This window comes from Neofelis nebulosa, chromosome 3 (genome assembly GCF_028018385.1).
Source record: "Neofelis nebulosa isolate mNeoNeb1 chromosome 3, mNeoNeb1.pri, whole genome shotgun sequence".
Classification (NCBI taxonomy): Eukaryota; Metazoa; Chordata; class Mammalia; order Carnivora; family Felidae; genus Neofelis; species Neofelis nebulosa.
The window spans coordinates 12,211,195-12,224,690 of NC_080784.1; the positions used below are offsets into that span (position 1 = coordinate 12,211,195).

Genomic DNA, 13,496 nt, shown 5'->3' on the forward strand with positions numbered 1-13,496 from the left:
ACCTATCAACCAATCAGACAGGAAGTGGGTTATCCATGTACAAACCACTGCTGACTGACGTTAGTTAGTTAATTGTATTCAGAGTTAGAGATTTTGTCTGGGAGAGACAAGTCTTTTCACGATGTTTATTCTTCAGACTGTCTCCCCTCACAGTGACTGTCACATTGGGTGACTTCTGTTGCTATTATTCTCTGTGACAATATCGAGGGCTCATAGGAAATGAATCCATCATATTCTGACTTTGGGAAGCGGGGTTGAGAGTGTTATAGCATTTGTACCTAAAAGAGCTTTTATTTGTTTGTTTAATACCTAAAGCACTGTCTTTTGAAACTTTGTGGCTTTTATTAGTAGATATTAAGTTTATTCCCATTAAGACAACTTAAAAAATATCAGTAGCCTTAAGGAGTCTTTCCATTGGAAGCCCTTTTCACCAGAGTCTGCTGGTTTGGTTTTAACTGATGGGTAAGCTATGGGAAGCCTCCCTCTCACAAAGGTCTGTTCCTCTCCCTTGGCAGACTGTAGACCACTGAATGTGAAGATACCCATTCATGTTTTTTTTTTTTTTTCCTCCAGAGCTTATTGGAAAACTCATGATTATTTTACAACTTTTTTAAACAATTCTCTCACTCAATCTTGTTCAGTGTTCGAATATATATTCCTTTTGTTAAAGACAACTTGGATATTCATGACTTAATTGCATATAGAAGAGTAAAATCTACTCTGTATAACTCCTTCAACACTCAGAGTGAGTTGTACTCAGCAAAATACTCTATGTTGGTTTTATGAAAATCACTTAACTGGTAGAAAGAAAAAAGAATATATTTTCTACCTTCCTTAGTAATCTAAATATACTTATCTTGGATAGAAGTATATGTGGTTAAGATCACTTGGAGTTTGTAAAGATTCATTTCACATGGTACTGGGGAAGCAAAAAGTAATATGTAGGATCGCTTAACACACATTTAATATAATTTTGGTGGACCTGATGACTTTCGCATCATATATAAATTGCATTTTAAAATTCTTCCTACTTATTCAGTGTTCAGAAACTTACTATATTCAGGAGTATATTCTAGCATTTTCTTACTGTTTTACAAATTACATAGAAATTATGCCATTGTATTTAACAGTGGGACATTTAACTTTTTTTTTCCAGACTTGAATGCAGCGATCATGTAAATTAGAGAAAGGAGATAAAAATAACTTCTGAACTATTCTTCTCATGTGATGTTTATTCTGGATGAAGCACTAAGATCGCTCATAGAGGTGTATCACTGTGAGTATTTTCTAATGAAATTAGAATGTTGTTTTTTGTGTGTTTCAATAACGTCATATGTGCTACACTTTACCATAATTTAAGAATAACATATATAGATTAACAAAACACAGTAACATATAGTGTAGGAGCAGTAATAGGCAGAATACTGCAAAACTCCCGAAATACTTGCTGATAAGAGAAAAGCTCTTCATCTCTATAAATAAATAAATAAATGTTTGGGGTAAACCAAAGTGAAGGGAGGGACAACATATCAATTGTTTACCATGTCATGACAGCCTGTGCCAGAATATATTTAGTAGTGTGACAGTTTTCTGATGAGAAAGTAAAATAATTACAAATCTAGGCTGGGAAGAATGATGGTCTTACCATGAACAATCAATACATTATGAGTTATAAGATTACAAATATAACAAATGAGATACTTTTATAAGGCAGAATGCTTAAATGTTGGTGATATTTTTAAATCTATTGAACCATCAGTGATAATAGCCATGAGTTGAGTTTTTCAAATGCTTCATCTGTACCTTATTAAGTTATCAAATGCTCTTTACTCACCACATCTGCAGTTTAATCATACAGAACTATTACATTCGGACAGAATAAAAATGAACAAAACCTTGCAAAAACCTTGTCAATTGACCCGAGGGCTTGGTTTGGTCATACAAATGAAGATCTATACTTTCCACATAAAATTCCACAGCATCCTACTGTAATTCGTGAGTAAGTGCTATTATGACTGGTAAAGAGGATGAAATGATAGCCATTTTGCTGGCGGACTACAGGTGGCCAGCTGAATCTCTTAGGTTGCAGTGTCTTTGATAGTTCCATGAATGACACAGAAAAACATAACCTCTGGGGGAGATTGTATTTAATAAGAAAACCTCCAGACAATTAAGCATTCTTGGGGTTTTAAAAGTCACCTGTAGGGGCGCCTGGGTGGCGCAGTCGGTTAAGCGTCTGACTTCAGCCAGGTCACGATCTCGCGGTCCGTGAGTTCGAGCCCCGCATCAGGCTCTGGGCTGATGGCTCGGAGCCTGGAGCCTGTTTCCGATTCTGTGTCTCCCTCTCTCTCTGCCCCTCCCCCGTTCATGCTCTGTCTCTCTCTGTCCCAAAAATAAAATAAAAAATGTTGAAAAAAAAAATAAAAAAAATAAAAAAAAATAAAAGTCACCTGTAGAATCTCTGCAGATACTCAGAGCTCACCAGCAGGGCCTTCCCATTGGTCAGGTCCGTGCACTACAGATAGCTACACATTTTATTTATTTATTTATTTATTTATTTTTTTTAAATTACAACTTTTTCAACGTTTTATTTATTTTTGGGACAGAGAGAGACAGAGCATGAACGGGGGAAGGGCAGAGAGAGAGGGAGACACAGAATCGGAAACAGGCTCCAGGCTCCGAGCCATCAGCCCAGAGCCCGACGCGGGGCTCGAACTCACGGACCGCGAGATCGTGACCTGGCTGAAGTCGGACGCTTAACCGACTGCGCCACCCAGGCGCCCCTAGCTACACATTTTAAATGTCACCCTGGAATAGAGTCAAATATGGCTTATGTTTTGACTTGTGTTATTGACCCCCAAAGTAATTCAGATAACGAAAGGTCTTTTTAGATATCCTATGACATACTGACATTTTTTCCCCTAAAACTGAACACATAGTTTGGGAAAATTCTTATGAATGTAACAATTTATATTTCATTTACTTGATCATAATTCCAGAGGTATTTCACCTAATAGAGTACCAACTTAGATTTTCCACTTCAAATTTTGAAAATGTTATGCATAGTAAAGTTTAAGTCGTTCCAAGACTTGGGGTAATGGGTCTCATTCCTATTTTAAATGGGTAAGTAAAAGTTTTCGAATCAGTCTCAAGACTTGTTTCCTTTAGCTGAGTGTCATAATTTTTATTCTCTCATTATCTCATAAAAATATGTATTCACAATATGACTGAATAATAAAATTGATTTAAGGCCAAATACCCCTGGAGACAAAGTCACACTTATTAAACATGTTACTTATTCTACTAAAGAAGAAATTCAATTTTAATGTCTTTTAAAATACAATTTTTCGAGGCAGGGTCATAGAAAAGTTTTCATGAAAGTAAATATTCCTGTAAAAAGCAGACACTACTCTGAAGCAAATTATTTTTAATCAATATTGTTGGTTACTTGCATCTGAGAGAAATCTGTGAGTTGCTTTAAAACTATTAATCTTCTTCCAGAATGTCCTAGACCATTTATCAGAGCCATGTTGTCAAATACAGATTTGCAGAAATAATGTTCAGTGTCATTTAAGACTAAGTGATATTCAAAACCATACGGTTGAACACACTTAAATGGTTTAACACCATGTTCAGTCTATAAAATTCCCTTTGATCTAATCATTTTATTATATTTTGTGTCAATGTACGCATGTGTGTATTTTAATGACTATGATTAGAAGGATGAATATGTATAGAAGTTCCCATCTACCAAGAAGGCAACCTGGTTTAAGAAATTCTTTTTATTAAGCAAAACGTATCAAGCCCTCTAGTGGTGTTGGTATATAAAATATTTCACTGAGATGTTTGCTTAATAAGAGCATTTGTTTGTGTTTGTTTGGCCTTCAAGTATAGGAATTTAACATTTCCTTGACATGAGGTTTTTGCAAATTCCTGTTTGCTCTATGTAGCAGATAATTTGTAGTATACTTGAGGTGTTTTTTCTAACTTTACCTTAGGATAAAATTTTTAAATGCATCGATGTAAGACTGAAGTAATAAATAGCCCAGTAAGTGATAAATCACACTGTTTTGTATCAGTTGCTTTTGTCCTTAAGTCTAGTATTAAAAGGTACTTACAACGTTCCATTTGCATGATAGTCTGATAATAATAATAATGATAGTTTTTACGGGAAAAACTACATCATGTAAGAACTTAGGTCTTCGTTTAAGTAAACAACATGATGAAAGATTAACCGTGGCTTACTCTTCTTACACTTTCTTTGTAATTCTTACCGAGATCTTTCGTACTATTTAAAGTCCAAAGGAAACAGTCTTATTCATACTTAGGGATGTTTCCATTGAGGTTTTTTTGTTTTGTTTTGTTTTGTTTTGGGGTTTTTTTGGCCTCTATGATAGAAGACCTGCACTTAGCATCTATAAAGTGTGTTTCAATTACTAAGGAACAGGTTTTGACTTCATGCCAACAGTATTTGTATTTCTTTCTTAAACAAAAAAAAAAAAAAAAAAAAAGTTTGATGCATAGCCAGAGGAAACTGAGGAATACCAAGCAGTGGAAATGGAAAAATAATATGAAAAAGGCTGAGATGCAAAGATTAGTCTCAGAGATGGTCTTTTCTCAAAGATGAATTCCTTGAGGCCCTGTCTTTTATTTCAACTTTGTTTTAGACTCAGAAATTGGACCCAGAGTGGATCTGCTAAATGCAATTCTTTTCTTTCTTTTTTTCTTTTTTCTTTCTTTCTTTCTTTCTTTCTTTCTTTCTTTCTTTCTTTCTTTCTTTCTTTCTTTTTCTTTTTCTTTCTTTCTTTCAAGCATATTTATTTATGTTGAGGAAGAGAGAGTGTATGTGAGTGCCAGTGGGAGAGGGGCAGAGAGAGAAGGAGAGAGGATCCCAAGCAGGCTTCACACTGTCAGTGCAGAGCCCAACTCGGGGCTCTGTCCCATGAACCATGAGATCACAATGTGAGCTGAAATCAAGAGTTGGATACTAAGAGACTGAGCCCCCAGGTGCCCCGGAAAGTGCTGTACTAGGTTTCTTAATTCTTCCCTCACTTCTCATCTTCCTATGGTATCCTTCACTGTGAGGTGAGAGTCCGTGTAATCCTGCCTTATCTGTCCCCACCAGTACTTGTTGGGCTGACGACCATTCTTTTGAAAATGTGTGCATTGTCCCTACTTCTTATCAAGAGATTCGTGCATGTGAATGTGTAGCCGGTGTCTTTTTTCTCCCTCTTTGTGCCCCCCTTGTTTTTAGAAGTCTCCAAATAAGACTGATTTAAAACAGGACAGTAAATCCTATTGGCCAATATATCTACTCTCCCTTTCTCTAAATCTAGACAAGTTTAAATCTATGTTGCTAGAGGCATATATTCTTAAATCTATAGCCTTCACTCTGAAATAAGTTCATTTAGAAACCTGACGAAGCTGATGTTTCCTACTTGCATGACCCAAACACATACATTTATACTTCTTTCAGATTATTCTAATCTTTTTCTCCAACCACGTGGTTTCGGAGTATCGCCATGATGGGTGATGTAGTGACAACACAAACACTAACTCCAAAAAGGGAACAAAAAACCAGAATATTCTGGAAGTTGGTATATTTCCAGACTCAACCTTGTATAATATATAGCACTATGGAAGTTTGATTTTGAACTAGGGGTCAGTAGAGCTTCGTCACCACCCATAACTGTGCCCTCAGGTCACATAGAATGCCAGGTTCATAATATATCCATGAACAAAGTATATTACGAAATCTCTAAGATATCTTGTAACCTAAGAGTGTCCTGTTTCTAAATCATAGAAGCACTCAAAGATATCTTCCTATAAAGTGAAGGGTAGCAAAATATCGTTTTCCAGGATATTTTCCCTACAAAATCTCCCACCTTTCTTAGTCTCTTCCTTACTTGTCAGGAGTTGGACTGAGCTGAAGAGAGCTGAACTGCCAGGTGTCTGAGTAGCCAATTAAGACAGTAAGCCAAAATGAAAGTAGCAGTCAAGACTTTAATCACTTGCTGGGCTAATAGAAGCAGGGAACCAATTTGGAGAAAGCCCTTACTCCCCCCTAATTCATTTTCCTTCATGGAACACACTGGTTGGGAGTCAGGTGGATCAACACAGATGTGGGGCTCATTTATGCTGATTAGAGCTCTGGACAAAAGGTTTTTCCGGGTTTGTGGGCCAGGGTGCCAGGAAGTAAAGGAAGTAAGGATAGGAGTGGGAAGTTCCTGAGTCAGAGTGGAGAGACGTGGGTTCAAGGTTCCTCCATGAGGAGGTCCCAGCAGAGCTGCCTGAGGAAGGCCTCTGCCAAAGACCTCAGATAAAGAGGTTTGTAGCTGAAGGCATTTGGTCTAAGAATATGGACATGTGTAAGAGCAAGGCTGGCCGGTGGTCCTGAAACTCTCTACAGAGCAGTGCACGAGCTGTGCATCCTTTGAGGCAGGCCAGGGAATGCCTGCATAATTGCCCCTGATCAGGCCTGAAAAATCGCACATAGGGCTCAGGTCTGCAGTGAAACTTTTCACTGGTTATCGCCTTACTTGCTTAGTTCCCCTGGAGTTTAAATTAGAGAGCAAAAGCCAATAAAATTGGTCTTTTATTTTGAACACTGTATCACATCATCTTATTCAATCAATTTCAATGTATAGAGGCCCCTGCTCTGGGCTTGGTGTGAGGTGCTAGTTACACTAAGACAAATCCCCAACTTCAAGGAGTGCGGTGTCTACTGGGGAGTCCAGGGGAGAATATTTACCAACTGTTGTAACAGTATTGTAGAGTGCCTAATATACGCCAGGCTTGCTCAGAATTCTCTGCTTTATCCTCACCACTACTCCATTACTTATGTACTATGGCTGTCTTCCATTTTGTGGATGTGAGGCAGCCATTAAGTAGGGTTAAGAGAGGTTAAGTAACCTGTCTGCTGGTAAGTGGTAAAGCTGAGTCTAGAGGCCACACACTTAACCACTGCAGTTTGCTTTCTATTTAAAAATATCTCGAGGCCATAGACGTGCATAAAAATGTGAGGAGGGGACTGAAGAGAGGCACTAAGGTTCCATGGGAAGTAGTCGAGTGGTAGGGAAATTGAGTGGACCAAGGATTGCAGTTGGGCGGGGGCTGGATTTGAAAGGTACAAGGGACAGCAGGCGGAGGGACATGATGAGTGGTGAGGAGAATAGCAGTTTGGTGTCTCAGAGAATAAACAGTGAGCAATACAAAAGAGGCTGGCAAGGTAGGGAAGGGATGGGTAGAGAAAAAGAGAAGAGCGTAAGGAGGTGTGCAATCAGAAGGACTTCACTCATTGTTTTATAGTGGGCGTTGGTGAAATAGAGTTAGGGAGAGGAGAGATGAGAGTGGCCTATATGTCTTTCCATTTTGGTTGGATGCTGCTGCCTCACACTGAGGTAATGATACAGGAAGAGGTTTATGAAAATCGTGTGTCTTGCTTTGAGGATCTTGAGTGTGTGCCTGTTGAACCCCTGGCTGAAGGTAGTTTGCAGACAGTTAAAAATGTGAGCCGATGATTGGAAGAGAAATGGAATCCCAGGGAGCACAATATCTAATGAGGAGGCAGAAAAATGGGAGCCTCAAAGTGAGGCCTCAAAGGGAGGGTCGGAAGCTATGACAGAGGAAGAGTCCGTAAATTCAGTATGGAATGAGTTTTAAAGAGACATCAGTGATGATGATGATGATGAGCTCACTGCAAAGGAGAGATCAATTAAGATCAAAGCTGACCTGATCTTTGCAACTGATAGGTCACAGCTGTCTGTGGTTTAGCAGGGGCAGGATTAGAGGAGCAGTGAGGCCAAGGCCAGGGGGGGCTAGATTGAAGAGTGAATATAAAGCGATGGGACAGAGGTCATTTCCCTGCGAAGAGAAGGAGATGGTGGAATTAAGGTAGGCTTTCTTATTGTTTATTAACTTGTCCATTAGTTGGATTTTTTTTTTTTTTAATGGGCGTGATAGGAAGCCTAGAAAGAACCGGGAAAGGCAAAGCACAAATCCCACCAGGGTCTAAGGCGGAGACGCAGGGCCAACTGGAGCACTTGATCTGTTGGACTTTGACAATGTCATGTAATCTCTCAATGCTTCGGTTTCCTCATCATTGAAATGTGGATAAAAATAATACCGGTCTAAGAGTGTGATTGTGAAGATTAGGTGTTATGATATATGTGCAAGTGATGGACAGCAAGACTTCATGATCGTGTTTGCTGTTATTTTGGGGAAACTAGTTGACCTCAATAATGAAGAGACCTGTAAATGAGCACATCCTCCCAGACTAGAATAAAGAGGAAACAACTGACATTTCTTTAGGCAATTTTGTAAATATGACGCTCAGGGGGATAAGGCCTTAATAGCCCAATGCTGTTAGCAGTTACCCCTTTTCTTAAAATAAAGCAAAACTAAGAGTAAAAGTCAGGACCTCTTCTGGCCTAAAATTATAAACATCTGGTCAATTGAAAGATGTTTCGTATTAAGACCCCTTTTATCCTAAAACTATAAGCATATGTTTGGGAATATTTTTCTGTTAACATTGTATGATACATCTTGCTTTTTGTAGGTGAGGTGGGAATCTTCTATTCAGATTTAACATATGTCTTGTATTCTTTCTTTAGCACAGGCCAATAACTACTATGACCCTTTAAGTAATGATAGAAAACCCTTCTAATACAACTACCTACAGAGAGGAAAATCATCATGCCCTCTTCCATGTACTTAGGAAAAGGAGTTTAAAAACTCTTTTTGTGAACAGTGCTAAATTGATTTAAATATATTTTAGAAATATTCTATTTGAGAATACCTTGATAATTGGAATCACCTTACAGTTTCCCCATCAACTTTGGTTACTATCTTTTCTCTGTGGGCGAGTCACATATTTAGATACAACCAAAAAGTAATTTGTTGTGAGCCTGAACGGGAGTAATCAAGCTAGGGAATAAAAAGGTAATGTTAAAGTAACAGAACCGATATTCTTGTATATATTTATAAAAGGACATTTTCTTGCAGAGTATGTGTGTATGTATGAATCATATGTCTTTTATTGGGATTTCTATATGCAATCCTATCACTTGTTCTGTGAGAACAGTCTTGTGCTTACTTTCGTTTAACTTGAACCACTCTTTTCCTTTGGATTCTGGGTTAATTTAGCCTCATTTTCTGTCCTTTTCGAAACCGAAAGCTGCCAATGATCTCAGATACTGTTGAATGGAAGCTAAACCTAAGAGAGGCTAGTATCAAATCTGAGGATGCAAGTTACTAAATTTTGTTCTATTTCTGTAGGCCTTACTCATGCTGATTTATGAGCTCTTCTGCGATTCAAGATCTGTTTTGATTCTTAATTGTATGTGGTGTTCATTCTAATACGATTTACACTACACTCAAAGGCTTTCTTCTGGCAGCATATGAACAATTTATACTTCTTGGGGACTCTTGCCTGTTTGAAGCACAACCAGTTTCTTTTGGGAAATGACTTTTAATTAGTAAGTAGGACACTTTTCATCACCTGCAGTGGCTTAGCTTTTAAGGGAATAGGACACGAGGCCAGTGACACCTTCTTGGGCCCGCTGTCTCCAGAGGGGCCTGCAGTTAAGCTGTCGGTGAAAGAAACAGCAGCCTCACCTTTCCCCAAGCGTCTGTTCCCCATTTCAGGTTTACTTTTGCATTCTTTTTCTTTCCTTGCTACTTCTTTGTTGCTCGACGGAGCTCTCTCTGGTATGGAGGTTCTTAATACTTACTTACAGAAGGGAACATGAAGAATAGGATGCCGGTCTTCAGTACAACTGCAGAAGCCTTATCACACTTACAGTGATATTGAAGGTGGTTGTCCATTACACATCTTTCTTGGGGGAGAAAAAAAGAAGATCGATTTTAATTTGCTACTTTTTGGTGTCAGCATGGTTTCACTGTGCAGCTTTAAATATGCACATAAAACGCAGTGGCACTAAAACATGGTAAGTCAAATGCTGATCATTTCTTTTGTCAAAGAAGCATGATCTTAACTCATGAGTCACTGTTAAATATAAGTGTAATGTGGAGGAAAAATGAAAATACGTTATGAGGGGTTCTTTTTCGCCAATTTGTATAATTTTTCAGTTAAGCAGTCATAAATCAAGGAATATTGTATTTTTTGAGGCTCATTAAAGAGACATTATACATCAGAATAGTGAAGTCGTCAGCATAATGAAATGATGAATGCCTGTAACTATCTGTATGTAAATGATGTGAGACAGATTCAGGGTGTTACAGAGGAGAATAACAATCTCGCTGACAGTTCCCTGTAGGTACAGTTGCTGGATGCTGGTGACAGATGTTAAATGCGAACCTCTTCAATGGTGAGCACTTATTAACGCTCAGTGGAAACTAGCACTATAAAATAAGACAAATAGCAGATAATATCATTTTAAATAAATTTGTTCAGCAAGGTGTGTTATTGCATTTGAAACACCTTCTTTCTTGACAGAGGCCATATTCTAAATTGAAGAAAAACTGTTAGAAAAGAAAAAATGGCAGTTTAGAGAACTAGTACGTAAAAAATGTATACATATTTTGTCCATTTCCTTCACTTCTGTAGGGGCTGTCCGAAAGTAACTAATAGGTCAGACTTACCCACTTTTGGTTTATTTATTCTGTCAACGGAACCTATCTGTCCCACCTGTTGTGTATACATACTCTACGTAGTGAGATTGGTAATCTGCATACCATTTTGTCGACCATCATCTCTGGTGCCATGTATGAGTTCTTTCTTCATCTCCGTATCGATTACAGTCATGTCTCTTTTGTTTGAGAGTCCCTCTGCTGATTAGCCGGGGACTTCAGTCCTACATTTCATGTGCTTTATTTCACTCCCCGAAGTGGAGCAGACAGTAGATGTGGTAATTTTCTAGAGGTTCTTGTTTGTGCATTTCAAAACAGCTGATACAGGTGCCAATTACATGAATAGATATTACTCAAAGAAGAAAGAGACAGAGAGAAAGAAGATAGGAGGAAGGGAAGAATGAAGGGAGAAAGGGACAATTTTTAGTCCAGCATGGGTCAACTGATGAGTCTCGGTCAAATCCTTTGAACTCTCTCTGCATGTATTCCCATTTTCTTTTCTTCTGTTCAGCTTTATTGAGGCATAGTTGGCGAATTAAATTTTAAGATATTTGAAGTTTACAACGTGATGATTTGATAAACGGATACATGCACACAGTGTGAAAGGATGGCAGAGAACGCACATTGGATTGTCTGACTGAATGTACGTAGTCAGTGACATTAATAAAAATATTCATATTCTCTATACTTTGGGGATGGGGGTTTATTATTTGTAATGAAATATACCCATACCTGTGCTATAGTATTTTGGCACTTTATTTATTCACTTTATGTGAATTTCTAGCAAGATAAATGGTATAAATTCCCCATAAACACCAGCTAATACAGTGTTACCTATTCCCTATCCTGATATATATGTAATGGGGTTTAAATTAGTTTGACTATTTAAAAAAAAATGTTTATTTATGTTTGAGCAAGCAAGCAAGAGAGAGCATGAGTGGGAGAGGGACAAAGAAAGAAGGAGAGAGAGAGAGAGAGGGAATCCGAAGCAGTCTCTATGCTGTCAGGGCAGAACCCGACTTGGGGCTTGAGCTCACAATCCCTGAGATCATGAATTGAGGCAAAGTCAAGAGTTGGATGCTGAACCAGCTGAGCCACCCAGGAGCCCCACATTCATTTTTTTAAAGTTTATTTATTTATTTTGAGAAAGAGAGAGAGCGCGCAAACAGGGGAGGGGCAGAGAGAGAGGGAGAGAGAGACCCCAGGAAGGCTTTGCTGTTGTCAGCCCTGATAGGGCCCCAACTCAGGATCCATGACATCATGACCTGAGCAGAAATCAGGAGTTGGGTGCTTAACTGGCTGAGCCAGCCAGGGATCCATGACTAAAGATATATTCTTAAAAAAAATCACCTGTTTCACTTCTTTTTGCCTTAGGAACACAGCAAGCTACAGGCACGTGAATTTTTTAATTAATAATTAATGTTTATAGTTTGTGGCGATATGAAAAATCCATGAGAACATAGTAGTCGAAATTTTCAATTGTCTCCATATTAAGAAGAATAACCAATTAAATTGCTAATGGCACTTTCAATATGCGAGTATATAAAATAGTAATTATTGGTTGAATTCCTTATATACATTTTTGGAAATTTTATGTTTAAGAAAAAGATTTGAAAATGTCTAGATACAACTTATAAGTCCAAAATCATGCATAGCTATTATATGACTAAACTAAAATGAAAATATATATTTTTAAATATATTGTGTTATTTTACCTTTCCTTTGCATATTCCTCTACTAACAGACGGTCTTCATTTTGCAAGTATACTCGCTTACCAAAAGAAATACACTTACGATTTTATATAATAATCTTTAACTTAGTTCATATGGAAACAAACACACAAAATCTGAGAGCATCTATTATATATAATAACAATTTTAAAATATGATTCACTTTTATATATAACCAAATAAATATATTTTGGGGTTTTTTCTCATATCCTATTTTATAATTGACTGTCTATTTTGCCTTAAAGGGAAGAAAGAAGCAGTTGAAAATTGTGGCAAGGGCACCATATTGGATGTTGAAAAAAAGGCATGGAAAGAATAATCAGCATTTAGTTTTAAGCTGACTCCCATTTTTTCTCTAAAGGAAAGGAATCCATGGTTCTTTTCATGAAAATTATTATTTATGAACAATTTGTTTTATCTCTATATTGTTAAGAGGCCAGCAACAAATTGTTGGAAAGCATGACATAGATCAGTCATTACTTTATAGCCAACCATCTTCTGAACGTACTGCCGCTGGCATAGAATTGAATATGCTTTTATTAAATTCTGTTTACATTTAGGCACTTTTTAATATCTGTGGTAAAATAATAGACAGCAAAATAACTGGATGGGTTTATATACATAAATCTATAAATGCATTTTATAAATATATAAAATTATATATATAAGATTTATGAATATAAATATACATATCAAGTTTTCTGCTTCTTAATATAAGTTCTCACTGGTTATTATAATTCAGTGCACATAGTTTTCTAATTATATTATTTTTACAATTTTATATTAAAAAAATCACTTTTAAATCCATACCTCATTTGACCGATAACATGATTTGAATCCTTTATTTTAATTCCAAGTTCATTGCTCTATCTGCCCTATCACAGTGCTTCTTGATAAATCTCTCAAATTTAAATCCAAAAGTATGCATGCTGCAGTCCACATGGTTGTACTTTCCCAAGCCCAAGCTACAGTATATGGAAGGAGACTTATTTAATTGGATTTTTTCATATTTACTAACTTTCTCTTTCAAAGGTAGTTTAGAGATAGAGGAATGCTCAGGAGATTGATTGAATTCAGCATAACATTTCCACCATTCTATTGCACAGACAAATGATTCCAGAAAACATTTCTCAAAGTCAAAACACATCCTATCTTATTACATAATTCTTCTTCCT

The 13,496-nt window shown here is 37.3% G+C and overlaps 1 protein-coding gene across 1 annotated transcript in view; it reads left to right on the forward strand.

The window, feature by feature from the left end:
* The window catches only part of TENM3 (teneurin transmembrane protein 3), a 2,564,262-nt gene that overhangs the window by 27,270 nt on the left and 2,523,496 nt on the right, over window positions 1-13,496 (forward strand). The window contains exon 3 of the mRNA XM_058719934.1: window positions 1,157-1,276. The gene's annotated coding sequence lies outside the window, so the exon portion shown is untranslated. The remainder of the gene's footprint in view (window positions 1-1,156; window positions 1,277-13,496) is intronic.